This window comes from Microtus oregoni, unplaced genomic scaffold, assembly GCF_018167655.1.
Source record: "Microtus oregoni isolate MIOR12 unplaced genomic scaffold, Mior012 000071F_ref0000514, whole genome shotgun sequence".
In the NCBI taxonomy this organism is placed as follows: domain Eukaryota; kingdom Metazoa; phylum Chordata; class Mammalia; order Rodentia; family Cricetidae; genus Microtus; species Microtus oregoni.
The window spans coordinates 6945239-6964868 of record NW_024543978.1 but is presented as its reverse complement, the minus strand read 5'-3'; positions in this window follow the sequence as shown (position 1 = coordinate 6964868).

Genomic DNA, 19630 nt, shown 5'->3' with positions numbered 1-19630 from the left:
TTAGACACCTGTGAGCCCACCCCAGCCAGCACTGGTCACAGAGTTAGACACCTGTGAGCCCACCCCAGCCAGTGCTGGTCAGATCAGAGACCTGTGAGCCCACCCCAGCTAGTCCTGGTTACAGAGTCAGAGACCTGTGAGTCCACCCCCAGCTGTCCTGGTCAGAGTCAGAGACTTGTGAGTCTATCCCCAGCCAGCCTGGTCACTATGTATGAACGGTTTTGGGGATGTATACTACAATAACTGAGTGTTTAGACTGCTTTCTGTTCCTGGCATAAAACACCACAACTGAAAGCAACATCAGGAGAAAAGGGCTTACTTCATCTACGACACTCAAAACCCACTGTCCCACTGAGGGAAGTCAGGCCTGGAACTGGAGGCAGGAAATTGAAGTCACAACCTGAAAACAGAGGCCAAGGAGGAATGTTTGTTGTTTGCTTGCTTCCCCTGATTTGATCAGCCTGATTTATTTTACCACCCAGGACCACCTGCCTAGGAGTGGGGCCACCCACAGTGGACTGCACCGGTCCACAACAATCCAGTGATCAGTTAAGACCATGGCCCACAGGCTCGCCTACAGGCCAATCTGATGGAGGCATTGTCTCCACTGAGGTTCCCTCATCTCAAACAACTCTAGCTTATGCCAAGTTGACAAAACCTAAGGAACAAAGCAAGTATCCCTTAAAGGTACCACTTGTGAAAGCTCTGATTGGGAGAAAGGTGCTGGAACCTTCAGGGATATGCCAGGCCTAGTGCAGGCCCGCATCTTTAGGTCATTGCAGATTGTCCTTAAAAGAGATTAGGACCGCGGTCTCTCTGTCTCTCTTTTCCTCCTCTACCCTCTCTCTTTCCTGTCTCTTTGGGTGTTTTACTCTCCCACAAATCCCGATCTACCAGAGGCCAAAAGCAATGGTTTCAATTTAAAACTGTAAGCCAAAATCAGTCTATCTTTTATCTTCCTAAGTTAGTTGCAGGGCTCAAGAGATGCCACAGCAGCATTGGCTGCCTCTACAGAAGATAAGAGTTTGGTTCCCAGAACCCACGTTGCACAGCTCATAACCACCTAAACTCCAGCTTCAGGGGACTCAGTGTTCACTTCTGACATCAGTGAACACTTGTATACGTGTGCACATCTGTTCACATGACACACAGACATTCACACACACACAAAGAGAGAGACAGAGAGACACAGACACAAAGAGAAATATCATAAATCGTTTAAAACTAATAAATGAGTGACCTCCGGGATTGCAGTGAGGGAAAGCTGACTGACAGGATCAGGTGAAATACGGCTGCGTGTAAGGCTTGGGATGAATCTGAGCTACCCTGTTAGATTGAATCATATGAAGTTGAAAATATTCAATTACTGTTAACTTAAACATTTCAGTGGCTTGCTTCACTCTCCTGGATTTAGCATCTGGATTTCAGTTTACATTGAATTAAAATTCCCCCAACAAAACCAAGAGTGCCACATACTCCCGATGGGGGTGGGGGTGGTTATTGACAATGCCCTATTTTCTTAGTGTATCCAGCACATAACAAAATACCAGAAACACAGTAATGTTTTAAAAATTTGATTGTTTGAATAATGTCAAACCTTATAAAATAAAACAAATTAGAAGGAGAAAAAAGAGGACATGACAATAAATTGGTAGACAATAAATTGATAAGTGTTGGGGGTTGGTGGGTATGGAGGAGGGCAATGATGGAAGACATGAATCTCATGGCCCTTGCCTTTTTAGTAATCTTTGATAAAGTTATAAATTAAATTCTGGAATGGGCCAGCCCAGAATTCTGTGCATCTTGGTCCTGAAACCTGACTGGGGCAGCAGAAGAATGAATAGACTGCCGACCCTGAGGAAACAGGAGATGAACAGACAGAAAAGCTATGATCAGTAGGGCTGCATTCACCCTGATGGAGGGCACCTGCTACAGAACCCAGAGGAGGAGTTAGTGGTCTCAGTAGGAAGTCTCTGTAGGGGAAGTCTCCAGTTGCAATCATCCAGGACAAGCGAGGGGTGTTTGCTAGTTTTTTAAACACTTCTCTGTCATTCATAAACACTTGTGCATGGACCAGAGGAAGGCTTTTTCAGGATCACCCAAGGATGGTTTTGCCATTTCCAGGGGACTGAGGCATTGGCAACTCTGGCACATCCGAGGCCATGTCAAGAACATACATTCACTCAGGACTTCATCTGCTTCCCACGAGCCAGGTAGAAGGTTTTTGCTGCAAGCTAAAAAGGTCAGGAAGATGACCCCAACATGATTAAATTTTAGAATGTATGTTTGGAATAGGATCAGGCCGTCCCCAGAAAGTGGCCTGTTTTATAACCCAATGTTCTTCCCAATCATCTATTTTTACTATTCTCCTGGCTCATTTTAAGCTTCTGTTTCAGTACTGGAGATTGATGACAGGATCTCATCCATGGTACGCAGACTTGCCTTAGGTTTGCTTTCTACTTTTTAGACAAGGTCTCATTAATTTGCTCAGGCAAGCCTTTAAATTGCTCTGTCTCCCAAACAAACCTTGAACTTAAGGAACTCCAATATCAGCCTCCAAAATAACAAGGATTACAAGCTTATCCCACTGGATCTGGTTCTCACTATGAAGTTAAAAAATTAACTCTGTGGTCTTGATAACAGGGGGTGACCACCAACAAATCTAAATGCCAAACTTCTTCTACCTACACAGCTTTTTAAAAGATGGTTTGGGAGTAGGAGACAATCTGGGTTTGCCAGTAGCACAACGGCAGACATGAGAAGGCAATGGCCCATCTGTTCTCTTTGTCTTCTGAGCCTAGCACGAAAGAATTAGCTTAGGCGGGAAATCGGAATAAAATACACCAGATGGACAGAGCATTCTAGGAAAAATAAGGCAATGGCTTTGGGAAGGAACCTGATCAGTTTATGGTAGGAACAACTCAAGGCAGATGTGGCTGAAGTTAAAATAAGAGTTAGGGCTTGGAAGGCTGGTTGATGGGAAAATGGCAAACAAAAGGAAAAGCAGAAAATGGGTTGGAAAGAGGTGATTGCAACGCTAAGGATCTCAGATTTTCCTCCCCAGTGAAAAGCTGTTGCGTGCAGACTTCAGTTTGTCTGTCCCTTCAGCTGGAAAGTCTGGGAAGCAAAGTCACCCTTGAGGAAAGTCCAAAGGGGAGGAACCAGCAGGGAACAGGATAGAGGAAAACCATTCATCCACCCAGGTCTTCTTTTGCCCAGTGGACATTCAACAGCTAACATTTTCAGCGGATCTAATCACATCCTCATGGTCAGGTGAAAAGAGATGGTGGGGGTGGGGGAAACACTGGTAACACAGAAAGAGCATCAACTACTTTCACCTGACCATGCGGTCCTGTTTGTAGGGGAAGGGCATGCAGGCAAGTTGGGAGAAGATGGTTTAGAGAAAGGTGCTTTTATTACTTCCACAAGCAGCCAATATGTGAAATATTTGCAGTCCCTGCCCTCGGCAGTCAATTATTTAACCTTTCAAAGAAGTGTCCGTGTAGAAAGAAGTAATTATGTATAATCAGATTTAATTATGCTAAGTGGAAGGCAATACAAGGTCTTTGCCAATTATGCCAGTAAAGTTGCTTGCCTGGCCCTTCTGAGTGTGTCAGCAAGATTTCTTCCAGCAGAGGAGGACTCCATCCGAGGCTCTTTCCCAGATAAAGGGAAGATGCAATGGTCGTTTAAGCTGAGGCAAATGTGGGAAAGAATCGCTCCCATATCTCAGTCAGCTCCTTTCCTCCGAGACTGGAGAAAACTTGATGAGATATTCTTTATAATGTCACATCTAAATTCTAGAGGTAGGAAGTCTCTTCTGGAAATGCACGCCTCAAGAGACACTGACTAATACAGTACCAACAAGTGTCTTAAGTTGTACAGTCTCTGTTGAGACTCCAGGCTCCAATCGCCAGTTCCAAAGTCAGAGTCATGTGCTAGTGAGTCCCAGAGGGTCACAAAATAAAAGGAATCCACATAAACACGAGGGAAAGATTTGTGGGGATGAAGGGAGGAGTGACAGAGGTGGCAAGAAAGATGGGGGTGTGGAAACTGGTTAATATGCATTACACATATGTGTGAAGTTGTCTAAAAACAAGGACATAAAACTTATTAAAAATAAATAAATAAACTTTAAAAGACTTGAATAGCACTTTTTTTTTCTTCAGTGTTCCCTACCTATTCATGGGCAAGAGCCTAGGTAGATAGGTATGAGAAGAAATATGTGAACCTTATGTTTTGGAGTTAAACACTCTCTACAAGCAAAAAAAGCATCCTACCGAATACTCTTAACTATAGAAGTATAGAAATCTAAGACTGTTCATGTTTTTATTTACTATTAAAACAGACTACTACACTAAGATCCCTCATCAGTGTATTCGACCTACACACCAACTTGATCCAGGCAGAAGTAGATGCCTATGTGGGGTAGCCCCCTAATAAGAGTAAGATTAATTTCACTGGGGTAAGAAGGTGCCATAGTTATGAGTGTAGGACATGCAACTATCACAAGTATACTTGAGATAAATAGGAGGTCCTCAAATTTACCTTAGCTCCAGGCTCAACTGTGGGATTTTTGTCAGGTTGTTGCTATTGAGGATATTGGGAAGTCTACTAAAGGATTTTAATTCAAGCTTAAGTATAAGTGTAAGGAGAAGAGCCTCGTACAAGGAAGGCAGACTTACCTAGACTAGGTATGGGCTCCTCAAGGGGCAATCCCTGTTTTGGTTTTGCCCTGGAACTTCTCCTAAGAACATCAAATCATAACAGGAGCAGGACCTCAAAATATACCACTTTACGGACTGCATGGAGCTGAGCCCTTGGGCTGAATTAGTATATGGTACTTATTGACTGTGCCTCTAGGTAGACCAGATGCTCCTCTCAGCAGTGGCTGCTAAGTAGGAGACAGGAATGGACTGGAGTCCATCACTGGGCCTGTCTTCATTGTGTTCACATGTTCCTTCTCCCTCACTGTGCAGCCATGGCTCTTTGTTTGCACTGACAAGAAGCCCAATTAAAAAACAGTTTCTACTTTGAGCAAAAATCAGGAGTCATAACTGCTCTTCTTGCTGAGGGTCAATGTTAATGGTGATAGATGGGTTGCCAGGAGTAGAATCCTGTGCTAAGAATCAAAGAGGCTATATGTCATTTCTTTATTGTACCAACTCATTTCTAAAAAGATTTCTTTTATTTTAAATTATGTGTATCTCTTTGTGTATATGTACATGCATGAGTACTTCTGGCCTCTGGAAGCCAGAAGAGGTGTAAGATCCTCTTGGAGCTGGAGTGACAGGCAGGTGTGAATCACCTAATGTGAGAGTGTGTGAGAGCTGGGAGCTGAATTCAGGTCCTCTGCAAGAGCACTGTACTCCTATCCTTGACTGCAATCCCCTTTAACCAGCTTGGCAGCCCCTACCCCAAACCATTTCAATAAGATAAAGACTGCAAATAAGTCTGTATATTCTTCGACTTCTTTATTTTTTCTTATTTTATTTTTTGGACCAATATAATTTGTGCTTGCTACATGGCACATCATCTTCTGGACAACTGAGATTCGGGAATTCATAAGACCAGAGTTCACTCCACATTCTGGAGGAGGAGAAAGCTGGTAAGAAAGTAAACACAAAAATGAACAAGATCACTGTACTCAGTGATGAGAACATGGAGGGAAAGAGGGCAACCGGGGGAAAGCTGCTGCCAAGTAACCATTTGGACGGACTCAGGGGAAGAGGTGAGTCTGAAGAGGAACCTGGAGGAGAAGTAGAGTAACAAGCAGCAGGCTGGGGCGCCAACTGGAACAGAAGAGTTTACAGGAAGTCCTTCACAGCAAGGACGGAAGTGAGGGAAGGGGCTTGAGCAGAAGGAGAGCATTAGTTGCAAAGAAGTTGTAGCAAAGGCTGCAGGGGACTCTCAGGAGCTGCCCTGCGCAAAGAGCAGCCAGAAGAGCTGAGCAGCCCTGGGTTTTGAGACCTTATCCTTGTGCCTCTGTCTCTCTGAACGCCATACTGACCAGCTACCTGAGAGGAGTGGACAAGAACAAATATAAAATGGTTCTTTTCACAGACAATTTCCAGCAAGACATCCTGCCACCCTGCCACATGTCCTTAGCCACCCCTACTCCCTGCACCTGGGAAAAGGAATTGTGTGCACATGCTCTCTCTTGCTCTCTCTTGCCCTCTCTCTCTCTCTCTCTCTCTCTCTCTCTCTCTCTCTTTCTCTCTCTCTCTCTTACACACACACGCACACACACACACACACATTTTATCAATAAAACTAGAATGCATTTGAAAATAAAAGACACGGGACTGGTAGTATAGCTCAGCTGCTAAAGTGCTTGCTTTGCTAATCACAAAAACCTGAGGAACCTGAGTCTCACCTCAGAACCCACAGTTCTGGAATAGTAAGGCATGGTGGCACACATTTGTAATCCCAGTGCTGGGTAGGCAAAGATAGGTAGATTTTTAGGGTTTGTTTGCCACCCAGTCTAGCCTGAACTTCATGGTGAGTTACAGGCCAGTGAGAGACCTTGTCTCAAAAATCAAGACAGACAGCTCTTGAGCTACGACTCTAAAGATTGACCCTTGACCTACACACACACACACACACACACACACACACACACACGGGCATTCACATTTGCATACACATATGCGCCCATACATACACATATGTGCATGCACACACAAAAGAAATTGAAGGGCATTCCTAATAATAAGTAACCTAAAGTGTCCAAGACTAACTAAAGTAAGTGTAGCTAATTCCCTGCAGCCACGCTGTAGTACAGGGTCTGGGTTGCCAAGGAAGTACTATAGAAGGTGAGGGTACTTAGTGGACATGTGCTCTCCTGGACCTCACCACACGTATAAAAGCCCTGCTCTACTCCGCCAAGAGAGCCCTCTAAGAAGAAGCATTTCCCGTGGAAACGTCACCCTGCAGCCAGCTCACTGTTCTGGCTGCTCTGTCCCAGGGCCCTCCTGAGCATCCCTCTTCATCAGCCTCCCACTGCCTTGAAGCCTCTCATATTGAATATCAATACTGCAGTGGATTTCGCAAGCACTAACCTGATTTAGAGATGAAATGGAAACAGTTCCATATCAGCAAAAATGTTAAAATTACATATACCCAGGCTCCAAGCAAGGAAAGTGAATAAAGGCTTTAAAATCCCAGGAGGAAGCTGAGAGCAAGGCAAGGGGGCAGAGGGTGAGAATTGGGAGAAGGACTCAAAGGATGGAGGGACAGAAGAGGGCAGGCCCACAAAGGCTCAGAATAAGTACGCCAGGACAGAATTTAGGCTGGAGAAGGCGTGGATTTGAAAACAGTATGTCAAACTTCCCCCAAAGCTGCCTGTTACTGCAGAGATGGTATTGAGCAACTGATGAGAAGAGAGAGGGGAAGAGTTCCCTGCAAGAAGAGCTTTTAATCACTGATTCTGACTCCTGGATTGCATGGGCATAGGTAAAAATCCAAAGAGCCTTGCAAGCTTAAATGAAGGAGAGAGAGAGAGAGAGAGAGAGAGAGAGAGAAAGAGAGAGAGAGAGAGGTGCCTCTCTTGGACTTTCCTTTCATCAGAGTTCAGTTAATATTTCTGCTGCCCCATCATCATCCCGGGGCTTCCACTGCAGCTTAGGGTTCAGCCTTATAGATTCTTGTATTGCTCCCTCCGGGACTTTTTTAAATTTATTTATTTATTAAGGATTTCTGCCTCCTCCCCGCCACCGCCTCCCATTTCCCTCCCCCTCCCCCGATCAAGTCCTCCTCCCTCATCAGCTCAAAGAGCAATCAGGGTTCCCTGACCTGTGGGAAGTCCAAGGACCGCCCACCTCCATCCAGGTCTAGTAAGGTGAGCATCCAAACTGCCTAGGCTCCCACAAAGCCAGTATGTGCAGTAGGATCAAAAACCCATTGCCATTGTTCTTGAGTTCTCAGTAGTCCTCATTGTCCGCTATGTTCAGCAAGTCCGGTTTTATCCCATGCTTTTTCAGACCCAGGCCAGCTGGCCTTGGTGAGTTCCCAATAGAACATCCCCATTGTCTCAGTGTGTGGGTGCACCCCTCGCGGTCCTGAGTGCCTTGTTCGTGCTCCCTCTCCTTCTGCTCCTGATTTGGACCTTGAGATTTCTGTCCGGTGCTCCAATGTGGGTCTCTGTCTCTGTCTCCTTTCATCGCCTGATGAAGGTTAATATTCAGGAGGATGCCTATATGTTTTTCTTTGGATTCACCTTCTTATTTAGCTTCCCTAGGATCGCGAATTATAAGCTCAATGTCCTTTATTTATGGCTAGAAACCAAATATGAGTGAGTACATCCCATGTTCCTCTTTTTGGGTCTGACTTACCTCACTCAGGATAGTGTTTTCTATTTCCATCCATTTGTATGCAAAATTCAAGAAGTCCTTGTTTTTTACTGCTGAGTAGTACTCTAATATGTATACATTCCATACTTTCTTCATCCATTCTTCCATTGAAGGGCATCTAGGTTGTTTCCAGGTTCTGACTATTACAAACAATGCTGCTATGAACATAGTTGAGCATATACTTTTGTTGTATGATAGGGCTTCTCTTGGGTATATTCCCAAGAGTGGTATTGCTGGGTCCAGGGGTAGGTTGATCCCGAATTTCCTGAGAAACCGCCACACTGGGACTTCTTGTAGGGAGCACAGCCCTGCTCCTCACTGTCTGGACTCACACCTTTGGCATATTGATGCACACCTCCATGACCCTGTAACTCTTGTATTCTGTGTCCCTCTACAACCTGTACCACGTGGACAATACCAAGTACTAACACCAGTGTAATTGATACACAGACACTCTCAAGTCATGGCTTCTGTGGCCTCTGAGTCCCCAGGCAGCTGAGCATGGAAAAGCACTTCCCTGGACAGCCCTGTGAAATCAACAACTCTACAATTGTGCTGGATTGCATGAGATGTTCCCCCATAGTCTCAAACATTTGAATACCTGGTTCCCAGTTGGTGGCATCTTTGGGGGAGGTTTAGGAGGTGTGGCCTTGTTGGGGGAGAGTTTGTCACTGTGTGGGGTTGACTTTAAGAGTTTAAGGGCGCATGCTATGTTGAGTTTAATCTTTTTTCTTCTTTCTTGTAATCTTAATCTGAGATTTTGCCTGTTCCAATGGGTTGTGCCTGCCTGCTGCCACCCTTCCCTGGGATGATGGTGAGGAATTCCTGTGCCTCTGACACCGGAAGTCCAAACCAACCCTTCCTTCTGTAAGCTTCCTTGGTCGAGGGCTTTATCACAGCAACAGAAAAGAAAAGGCCCTTATCAAGGAAAAATCTTTCGAATGGCTTCCAAGTTTTACAACTAGCGTGCTATGTCACATGAGTCCTTGGTGATTCTTGAAAGGCTTTTATAGCATCTATCCCATTGCCCAAGTAAAGTGTTTATGGTGTTCCTGAAAGGGTTTCTATTGATTTCACAAGATGGCCAAAGTTTCCTTGGGGGTACAAACTGACAAGACTCTGTATTGATGCCCCTGATCTAGGCATTCACCCCAACATCTTCCCTTAGTAGCAGGCACTGTTCTCAGTCCACAATATAGACCAAGAATTACCCACTGCATTTGAATCCAATGTTAGGGTTGGCTGTGTGGCAGTCTGAGTCTATAGATGGGCTTTTTAAATTCCCCTCCCTCAGAGTTTCCCACAATGCACTAGAGGTGGGATAAGGAATTGCCGTGTCTGGCAATGGAGTTCTACCTAAGCATGGTTCAGTCTTAATTGCTCTAGGTTTTGATATTTTTCCTGGGGGTGTGTGGAGAGTGATTGCAAGAGAATAATTACAAGCTGAGCATCGAAGAAAATAAACTTGTCTCCATCTCCAAAGAGCTCAGAAAGCAATATCTCTCAGAAGCGTGGTATCAAGGAAGCAGCCATTGCATGATGCTTCAGGGGCTGTCCTGATCTGTGGTTGTTTGTAATTTGGACTTTGATCATCACCTGAGACCTTCCTTAGTGACAGGCACTGCTGCTAGGGTCAGAGGGAACCCTTTTAAATGTACACCTTCTCTACCAAGGCAACTCAGACACTTCAGCCATTTAAAAAGTTCTTCAAGCCCACTTCAAACTGCACAGCCTCCCTCTTCTGTCATAATTGCATTGCTGGAAACCTCTCACTTAGCGTCAGTTTAACACATTTCTCTTAAGTGTCCAAACTCTCATTATAAAGCCCCAAAGTTCCCTCTGCAACCAATGGTTTAAGATTATCAGTCTGCTGATCGTCTTCTACTGCTTTCCACCGATGGGTCGCAAAATAAAATTCCCTCTCAAGGACAGAAGGCTGTCCAGGACTGTCCCCCCGAAATTCATTTAAATGAGACTTAACTGTAGCTCCCCTGGGACCTTTGGTAAGCTAAACCTCAGTATCATTGTTAGCTGGGCTCATCCACTTCATGCTGGTGAGCTGACACAGTAATCCCTTTCATCTTCAAGCACACACTGGTGCAGATGATGAATCTCATCATCATCGTGGTCCCCACCCCTACCAGTTAAGTCTAAAAGACTTGCTTGCCCATCTTCCTTAAACTTCCCGGCATGGAAACTCAAGCTTGGGAGAAGCAATCACTCACAGGCTTGACAGTCCTCACACACCTCTGACACTGGGATACAGAGAGTTTTCTTGGCTACCTTCAAAAGTTCTTCCTTGCTCTCCTCCAATCCTAGCCTGGATGAATGGCCTCTTCTAAGGGTTAATTTCTTTCATCCTAAGAAGAAAGGAAGAACATGACAGATGAAGGTTGGCTTGGAGCCTGTGAAACAAACATTCTTAGGGGCAAATGGCACAGAAGGGTCCCCAGAAAGAAAATTTTAAGGCTTTGAAATGTTGAAGAGAAATGACAAGACACCCTGCCAATGGAATAGAACTGCTTCATGCTGCAGAGACATGCAGCATTGTTGTGACTCTTTTACAACTGTGGGCTCGAGCGGCGTCCCCTCTCTAGATCCACACAAAATCTGCTCAGAGCTGTGAAAATTGATTGTTTTTTCTTCCTCACTGTAGAAATATCCAGAATGGGCCTATTTGTAAATCTGTATCAGCATCCTTAATCTATAAAAGAATTATACCTCAAATTTTCCTTCAAAAAGCTGTCGGAAAGAAGCCTTTACTGTTTCCCTCATTCATGAGTTAAGCAAAACCTCTCTGTATGAAAAGCAAACATTTGCCCCCCCTTTTTTTTTTTTTTGGAGAAAATTACCATTTAATGCCATGCATTCTTGTTTGAAACAAGTCAGCAAGCAGACACAGGAAGACAAAGGGAAGACTGATACAAGGATTCAATGAGGCATTGCATCACTATGGCTTCTTATCCACCTCTGGGTCCAGTTACATCATAGAGACAATGGTCCTGTCTGCCACAGCACTTTCTTCCTGTACGCTTCCATTCTCTGGCCTTGATTCTGGATTTTTCTTTCTGAGTCTCTGGAAGAATTTTGCTACTTTAAATACAGAGCACAGCCCTCCCCACATCTACGGAGTCCTCCCTCGGCAGTCCGCCTTAGCATTTTTCCCAGGGAGGAAAGCTGAAAGGCACTTATGTGCATTTTGCATAAAAATGGCAGGATTGAGTGGAATTCGCACACTCATTCATCTGCCAGGCTTGGACTAAAATATCACCCTTCAAAATCCCAATTCAACTAATTTTGAGTGGCTGCCCAAAATTGGAGTCTGTCACTGCTTTTCCCAAATGACAGCCATGGTTTTCCTGCTGCCCAAGGAGCAGGTTCCAAACAGCTTGCTGGATGTATTCAGAGCCTCCTGGCATCTGATTTTCTTTATGCTATGAAAGTCCTCACCGGTGATGGACAGAAATTATACCAAGGTCCCATCATTTCCGAGCCTAGCAGGTAATCTTGGTCTTTGTTCCCATAGCCCTCTGCAATAGGACTCTTTCCTCTGCCTTCTGAATTCCGACCTTCCACATCTGATCTTAAATGCACCTAACCAACTCTATCGTTATCCCAGACAAAACTAATAGACCTGTCTCCATCTCTATAACCATAATTACATAACAATATTAGGGATGCAAAACCCAGTCAGAGAATCACCTAGAGAGTTTTCAGGGCTCAACGTAATACGGGAATGTGTGAGCTTCTAGTTTAAAAGGATCAAGACTGGAGCAATGACTCTAGCAGTTAAGGGTGCTTGCTGCTCCTGAAGAAGACCTACTTTGGGTTCCCAGCACCCACATCATGGCTGCCTCTAACTCCAGTTCCCGGGACTCCAGCGCCCTTTTCTGACCCCTGTGGGCACTGCATGCATGTAGAATAGGAACACACACTCAGACCCACACACATACACATAGAATAAAGAATTCACTCTTTACATAATCAATACTTTTAGGACATCAATAGCATGGCATTGTAGGGGCTTGAAAAGTGACATCCCCAAATGAAAGTCTCAGAAATTCCTTTCTGATCATCTGTCACTGCTTGTTGTTCACCTTTCTCCCCCAAGGTGCATCTCAGACACTGAAAGTTCATCCCCCAAAGATCACAGGACTTAGAAACCCTTCTCTATAAAATGGATTCTATAACTGGAAAAAAAAATCCTAAACTCTGTTCTCTGGGCTTTGCCCTTCTGTGTTGAACCCTTGGCTCCCACCCAGCAAGTGTTGCTGTTTGGGGATGTGAAGCCTCACTGGAAAAACGGGGTTAAGGGTTATTAGAAGCGTTTCTGAAGTCAAAGTCCCTATGAGCCTCTCTGTTCCTGTCTACTGTGAGGGTGAGCTGTGTCTCCTCCGCACACTCCCAGTGCTGTGCCTCACAGCTTCTTCTTGAACCCAAAGTAATGGGGTCAGCCAACTGCTGTGGAACAATCCTTTTGTACAATATGAATATGTATTACTCTCATGGGCAAATAAAGAGCTGACTTGACATTAGCTAGGCAGGATTTGAAGGGCAGAGGAATGCTGGGAAGAAGAAGGGTGGAGTCTCAAGGGTCGAGAGTCAAGAAGGAGCAACATGGGAAGTTCATAGATGAAGTAAACAAACCTCAGGACAACACCTAGATGAACAGAAATAGGTTACTTTAAGTTGTAAAAGCTGGCTGGAAACAGCCTAGGCTATCAACAGAGCATTTATAATTAATGTTAAGTTTCTGTGTGGTTATTTGAGGAGTGACTGGCAGGACAGAAAAGCCTGCCTACAGCCAACTGTGGCTCAAACTTCTGAGCCTGTGAGCCAGAACAAATTCTTTATTCCTTTCAGTTGCTTTGGCAGGCATTTTATCTTGGTGCTAATAATCCTGACTAGCATAGCCATATCCAGAAAGAATTCCACCCCAAATGCTGGAAGAAAGAAGAAATTCTCTACTTGTAGAGATGCTAAGATAATCTGGATAGTTAGGCCACTCCTGCCTCTCTGTCAATCAGCAAGGATTACATCTGCCTCCCGAGTGCTGGGATGAAAGGTGTGCGCCACTACCGCTCAGCTTAAGATATATTTTTATATCTGCTTAAGAACTATGATTTTACCTTTCAAAAATTATCCCTTAACAATATACTGTTCTAAAAGCACAGCATTGTTAAATAAGAAAGAAGGGGGACTAGGAAGATGGCCCAGTTGGCTAAATCCTTGCTGTACAGCATGAGGACCTGGGTTCAGATCCCCTGCATCTACTTAAGAGCCAGACATGGTGGAGGATCTCTGTAATCCCTGGACTGTGGAGGCCAACACAGGATCGCAGGAGCCCCCAGCCCAGCCAGCCGAGCCATGTCAGTGAGCTTCAGTTCCCATGAGATGCCCAAAGTCGACCTCTGGTCTCCACACATGCACACGTATGTTTGAACACATCCACACACAGGGACTGGGGGAAGAAAGGAGGAGGGTGAAGAGAAAGAGACACAGAAAAGCAATCTCAGTACTGCTCAGCCTGACTGAGTTTCAGAGGGGATTCTTACTTTCCTTGGAAAGCCTTCAGAAAATTTGTGATTCTAGATTATTCCTTTGCCTCCTTGTGTTGTCAGTCTTCTCTGGGCTTCCCATCGGATGCTCAAACCTTCAGTGTCTTTCTCTAGAACCTGGGAGACCCCTTTGAACTGCAGTGACCACGGGAGGCAGGAAGCTTATTGCAGCCAAGCACCAAGTTTCAAATTCCGACGGCCCCATCTCACAGCCCTGTTCCTGCCCAGTCTTCTGTTTTCTCCAGTGAACTCTTGAGAAGATGACGAGTAGAGTTGCTCATTTAGTTCCATTCGGTGCAATTTTTCCTTGACAGGCAAAGCAAGGAGGGGATTGAAAAAGAAGATGTAAAAACTCACCATCAATCAAATCCCAGTCATCATCCTCGTAGTGAGTCTGGCTTACAACCGGGGCTGGTGCAGTGCATGGAAAACAGGGAGCCCACTGTTTTCTATTTCCCCATTGCTCCTAAGCTCCACTGAAGGTGCTAAATGAGTCGCCTGACTCTGACAATGAGTCTCAAATTGCAAGTGTGTTTTACTCCACAGAAATCCCCCCTGGGCCAAACTTGCCTGCGGCCACTGCTAACAGATACGCCAAGGGCCAAACAAGGGTTGTGCTTTGCCCGAGTTCTGTACGTTCAGAGCTAGGTGGAGGATAAAGCTGCTCCGCGTGTCACTGGCAGCCACAGATCTCTTACTCGGGATTTCTAGTCTGGCCACATGGAGAATCTAAGTGTGCATCAGAAACCTGCTAGCAACAGCAAGCCACTCTGGGAAATATTAATTCAATATTAGCTTTCAGGGAGGGCTCCCAAGAAGCAATGCAGCCATGAGGGCTTTGTCAAAAGGAGGGGAACGAATATGGGTGTGAAGACACCCAGAGTCAATAGCAACAACTTTTCTTAACCACTGAGCCATCTCTGCAGCCCTGTGCTTGACAGTCTTATAACACGCCAAAAATGCAAAGCATGTCGGTTCTGTAAAACAACAGGTAGCTATTCAAACAAGCTGCCATATAGTCACAGAGATTGAAGCGGTTCTGAAGATGTCATGCCGTAGGGCGGTAGATATGAGTAGGCAGCTTATCTACTTGTCTAGGCTGTGCGTGAGTGCACACAAAAACCTCGTAGATGTTACTACAGGCCGTCTGCAAAAGTAATACACATTTTTCTTCCACTTGATTCCACTCTGCATAAACAGCCTCCTTCATAAATGTTATTTAAATATTCATTTGATTTTCACATATGGAAAGAATTCATATAGGAACAATATGCTGTCTCCTACTGAGCTCCCACTGTGAGATAGGCATAAGACTAACCTTGCCTTATCAAAAATAAACTGAAAGAAAATCTCCACCAGGATTCTGAGGCTTTTTTAGTGCAATTAAACTCAGTTAACAAGAAGTTGTATTTCACCTAGAAACCATAGTCATCATCAAAAATGGTAAATTATTTTCCTATACACCCATAATTATCTTTTGAGTAGAAGTATCATTTTACATGCATACATACATACATACATACAAGCACACATTTCTTTTGTTTTATGTGTGCTGGGGCCAGTGACACGCCATGGCACACTTTTGCCAGTCAGTTCTCTTCTTCCACTATGGAGATTTCAGGGCTTGGACTCAAGCCATCAAGATTGGCAGCAAGCACCTTTACCTGCTGAGCCATCTCTCTGGACCCCTTAAAAAACCTGCATATTGCTCAGACTTCAGAGATAAGTGATAATTCCGGTCTGGTCTGAGGTGGGATGTATCAGACAAATACTACTATGATGTCCCATCTAATGGAACACAGGTGAGTTTCTCACCACAACCTTGTTACCATCATCTAATAAAGGAGAATATCTAGCCATTGGTGACATGCTGCTTGCCATTTGATTTTCCTTGGTCCTTTTCATGAAGCCTGACACTCTTGGAGGAAGCTTGGAAGAGTCACCAAATCTCAGGTTCCTGACAGCTAAGCAGAAGGAGAATGCAGGTCCTCGACACTGCTCAGTCTTGCTAACCATGCTGTTTGTAGCTGAGGGGATTTACATGTAGTTTGGACTTAGAACATTCGGTCTGAGGTGAACTTTATGGCTGTGGCATCCAACCTCAAGTCGAGGAGCACGGGCATTAGATCCCCGTTTTATTCACCGTTTAAGACCAAACACAGCTGAGGCCTCTGGAGGCCATTTCCCATCCCCTCTGGTGACTGCAAACAGCTCGGTAGTTTTGACAATAATCCCACTGGCTGAAATTCACCCTCTGCTCAACACAGAGGTGATGTGATTATACTCTGCACATTGCCTTTCTCTTGGGTCTTAAGATCGACTTAGCATTTGGGCTTTTTGCTTGTTTGATTGTGGTTCTGTTTTTCTATATCAAGAGTTAAACATGCTGACTATGGATAAATCCTGTTCTTTTCATAGTTAATAGAATGTAATCCAGAGCCATTACCGGCCTAATTGGGTTACTTGTGCTTTGGCTTAGGGTCTAGAATATAATAAACGTAAAGGTCTGAGCACACAGTGCGGTTAATTATGCTTGAAACCTGCAAGGCAGTTAGTTTGGGGTCCATTACACACACACACACACACACACACACACACACACACACACACACTCAACCAGCAAGAAAAAAAAAAAAACCCTACCAGAATCCTTCAGAAAAGCAGTGAATTCCCACCTTCTTTTCCCAGTCTGCACAGCTGTGGCTGGGATCTAACCATCATCTTACCCTCCTCTCTCCTTGTGCTACCTTCTCCCAAATCATTTGTCCTTAAGAGCTGCTCAGCTCCCAGCTCTGCCGAAAACGGCTCCCCAGGGCCTCTGAAATTAAACATGAGCTCCTTGCCGTGGCTTTTAAGAATTTTCTAATTTGGTCCCAATTTATCGGCATGGTAGCCTGGCATGCTACCCCACGGCCCCATCCTTAGCTTAATTAAAGTTGTTTAAATATTGTGCCTGGGACTCTACAGCAGTTTCCCATCTCACAGCTTCTGCTGATGCCCACACCTTCCCCCACCCCAAAGCCTTTTCATTCTCCTGGAATCTCACTCCTTGGTCCTCTCTGGTTGAAGGGAATGACAGAATGGAGGATGCACAATGTGGTCGTTCTGCATCTGAGAGAGACTGCACCACAGCCCACCATCATTTTGATCCTGTGTCTGCCTTGGACATAACTGCCTAACGTTTCCCAAAGTGAAAGACCCAATGGATTAAGGCATTCAGAGTAAGACAGGGAACTCACTTATTAGCCACGAGTTAGAGTTCAGGAACATCAGACGTAGTGTTTCCTAGTTATAGAGCTTCTCAGATGAGCAGCTTATACATCAGCCTTCCACCTGCTAAGGTGCTGCGCCCAACAATTGTATTTTGTGATCAGATCTCATCGGGAACACATGCGAAGGGGATCACATCAGGCCAGTCAAAGGGCACCTGGAGCACACGGCTGTCATGAAGAGTTGCAGACTTCCTTCTGCTGAGCACAGTGCATGAAATGTCACAGGCTTTACATAAAACCTGTTGGGTATTTGTGAAAAAGTAAGGAAGAGGACAGTGTGGGCTCAGCAAGAGAAAAAAAAAGAAACGAGTCGCTGATACACAAAATGTCATTGGTGGAGTTCAAAAAACGTCCTGCTGGTGGAAGTTTGACACAATGGAGTACTTGCCACACGAATCTATTAATAAGAAGACTTTGAACGGGAAGAGCTGGCCTTTTGTGCTAGAAACCAGAGCTGCAGCTGTCTCGTTGAGGGAGCAGGGAGTGGGCAAGAAGAATCCTGCCTAGGAAAATCTCTAGGGTGATGTCTATAACTCCTGTCTTGATACAGTGGTGTTTGTGCTGCTGTGTGCCCTTGTCAAAGGACACCAAACTGATGCCCAAAACGTCACAGAAACACAATTCTTGGATGTGTAAAATAAGATCAGAGGATGGAACACAGTTGGTAGCATGTTTGCTTAGCATGTGTGAAGCCCTGCTAGAACTAGATACGGTGGAAGAACTAGATACGGTGGCAAGCCCCTGCAATCCCAGTACCCAAGAGGTGAGGGCAGGAAGAGTAGAGGTTCAAGGTTATCATTGCTAAGGAGTGACTTAGAAGTGACCCTGGGTTGTGTGAGACTCTGGAGAGAGAGAGCGGAGGGAGGGAGGGCAGGAGGCTATGAGACAGAGATTGCATACAAATTCTATGGCTGTCTCCCTCAGGCCTACACAAATGCTTTCACATCCTCTGTAATTGGAGTCAGACACTGTTACCCTAACATGTTCCCTGCTGCTGGGGTTTGTAGGTCCTAAACATTGGTCAACCACTTCCTGACCTTGTGGCTTTAGACATGTTGCCTACAATCTCTAAGTTTGAGGCTGTTTCAGCCAAAGACCAACAGTGCCAACCATCATAAAAGTGCTATCAAGTCACTGCAAAGATCAAGTGACTCGCAGGAAGCATAGAAAACCCTTGGTCCTGGGGACTAAGTGTTCAATCATCATTCGCTGGAAGGAGCAGGACCAGGCTGAGGCACCTGGGAAAGAAGGATGCTGCCTCTCTAGTCCTGTGTTTGATCTCAGCTCTTCTTTGAGATATGTAGCAGGGACCTAAATAAAGCACATTGAGGTCTTCAAAGTCACACGTCCACGAGTGAGATAGTCGGTGAGTATCAGTGTAGCTTTGTGTTCTGGTGAGGACAGGGCTAATATCTTAACTGGTATAAATGCATGGCATTTTCTCAGGAATAGACTTCAGTCCTTGGTGTGCTGCAGGGTCAAGGTGAGTTCATACCATCCCAGGGCATCACATACTCCCTAGAGCCTGGATTCACACCATCCCAGTGCATCACATGCTCCCCAGAGCCTCTGTTCACACCATTCCAGGGCATCACATGCTCCCCAGAGCCTCTGTTCACACTGTCCCAGTGCATCACAAGCTCCCCAGAGCCTCTGTTCACCCCGTCCCAGTGCATCGCATGCTCCCCAGAGCCTCTGTTCACACCATCCCAGGGCATCACATGCTCCCTAGAACCTAGGTTCACACCATCCCAGTGATCACATGCTCCCCAGAGCCTCTGTTCACACCATCCCAGGACATCACATGCTCCCTAGAGCCTCTGTTCACACCGTCCCAGTGTATCACATGCTCCCCAGAGCCTAGGTTCACACCATCCCAGGGCATCACATGCTCCCCAGAGCCTAGGTTCACACCATCCCAGGGCATCACATGCTCCCCAGAGCCTAGGTTCACACCATCCCAGGGCATCACATGCTCTCCAAATTCAAGTTTATTCTCCACAGAATTCAATGTGAGTCTGGGGGGTGGGAGGATGACATTGTTCAACTGAAATAATTATAGATAACTTGGGATTCAGTTTGGAACAAATATCCAATAGCTTGTCTTACTTATCCACTTGCTCTGTTAATGCATCCAAGATAGGACAAGCCATAACAATCTCCATACCCACAAAGAAACTGGGAACAAGATGAGGATCCTCACTTTGAATGCATGATTCAGTTGCCTCCTTCTACTGCAGATCGTGGGAACTGAACTCAGATCATCAAATTTGCTGGCACAGTCACCTCTACCCATTGAGCTGTCTCGCCAGACCCAACTCTGCCTCACCTCATTTACAATTTTGTTCTCTAACTATAACTTCCATTTAAATACCAGTTTCTCCCAGTGAAGACTACTGGGGAAACGAGACACTGTCTCTGTCTCCCACCTCACTGTTTGCAGCTTTAT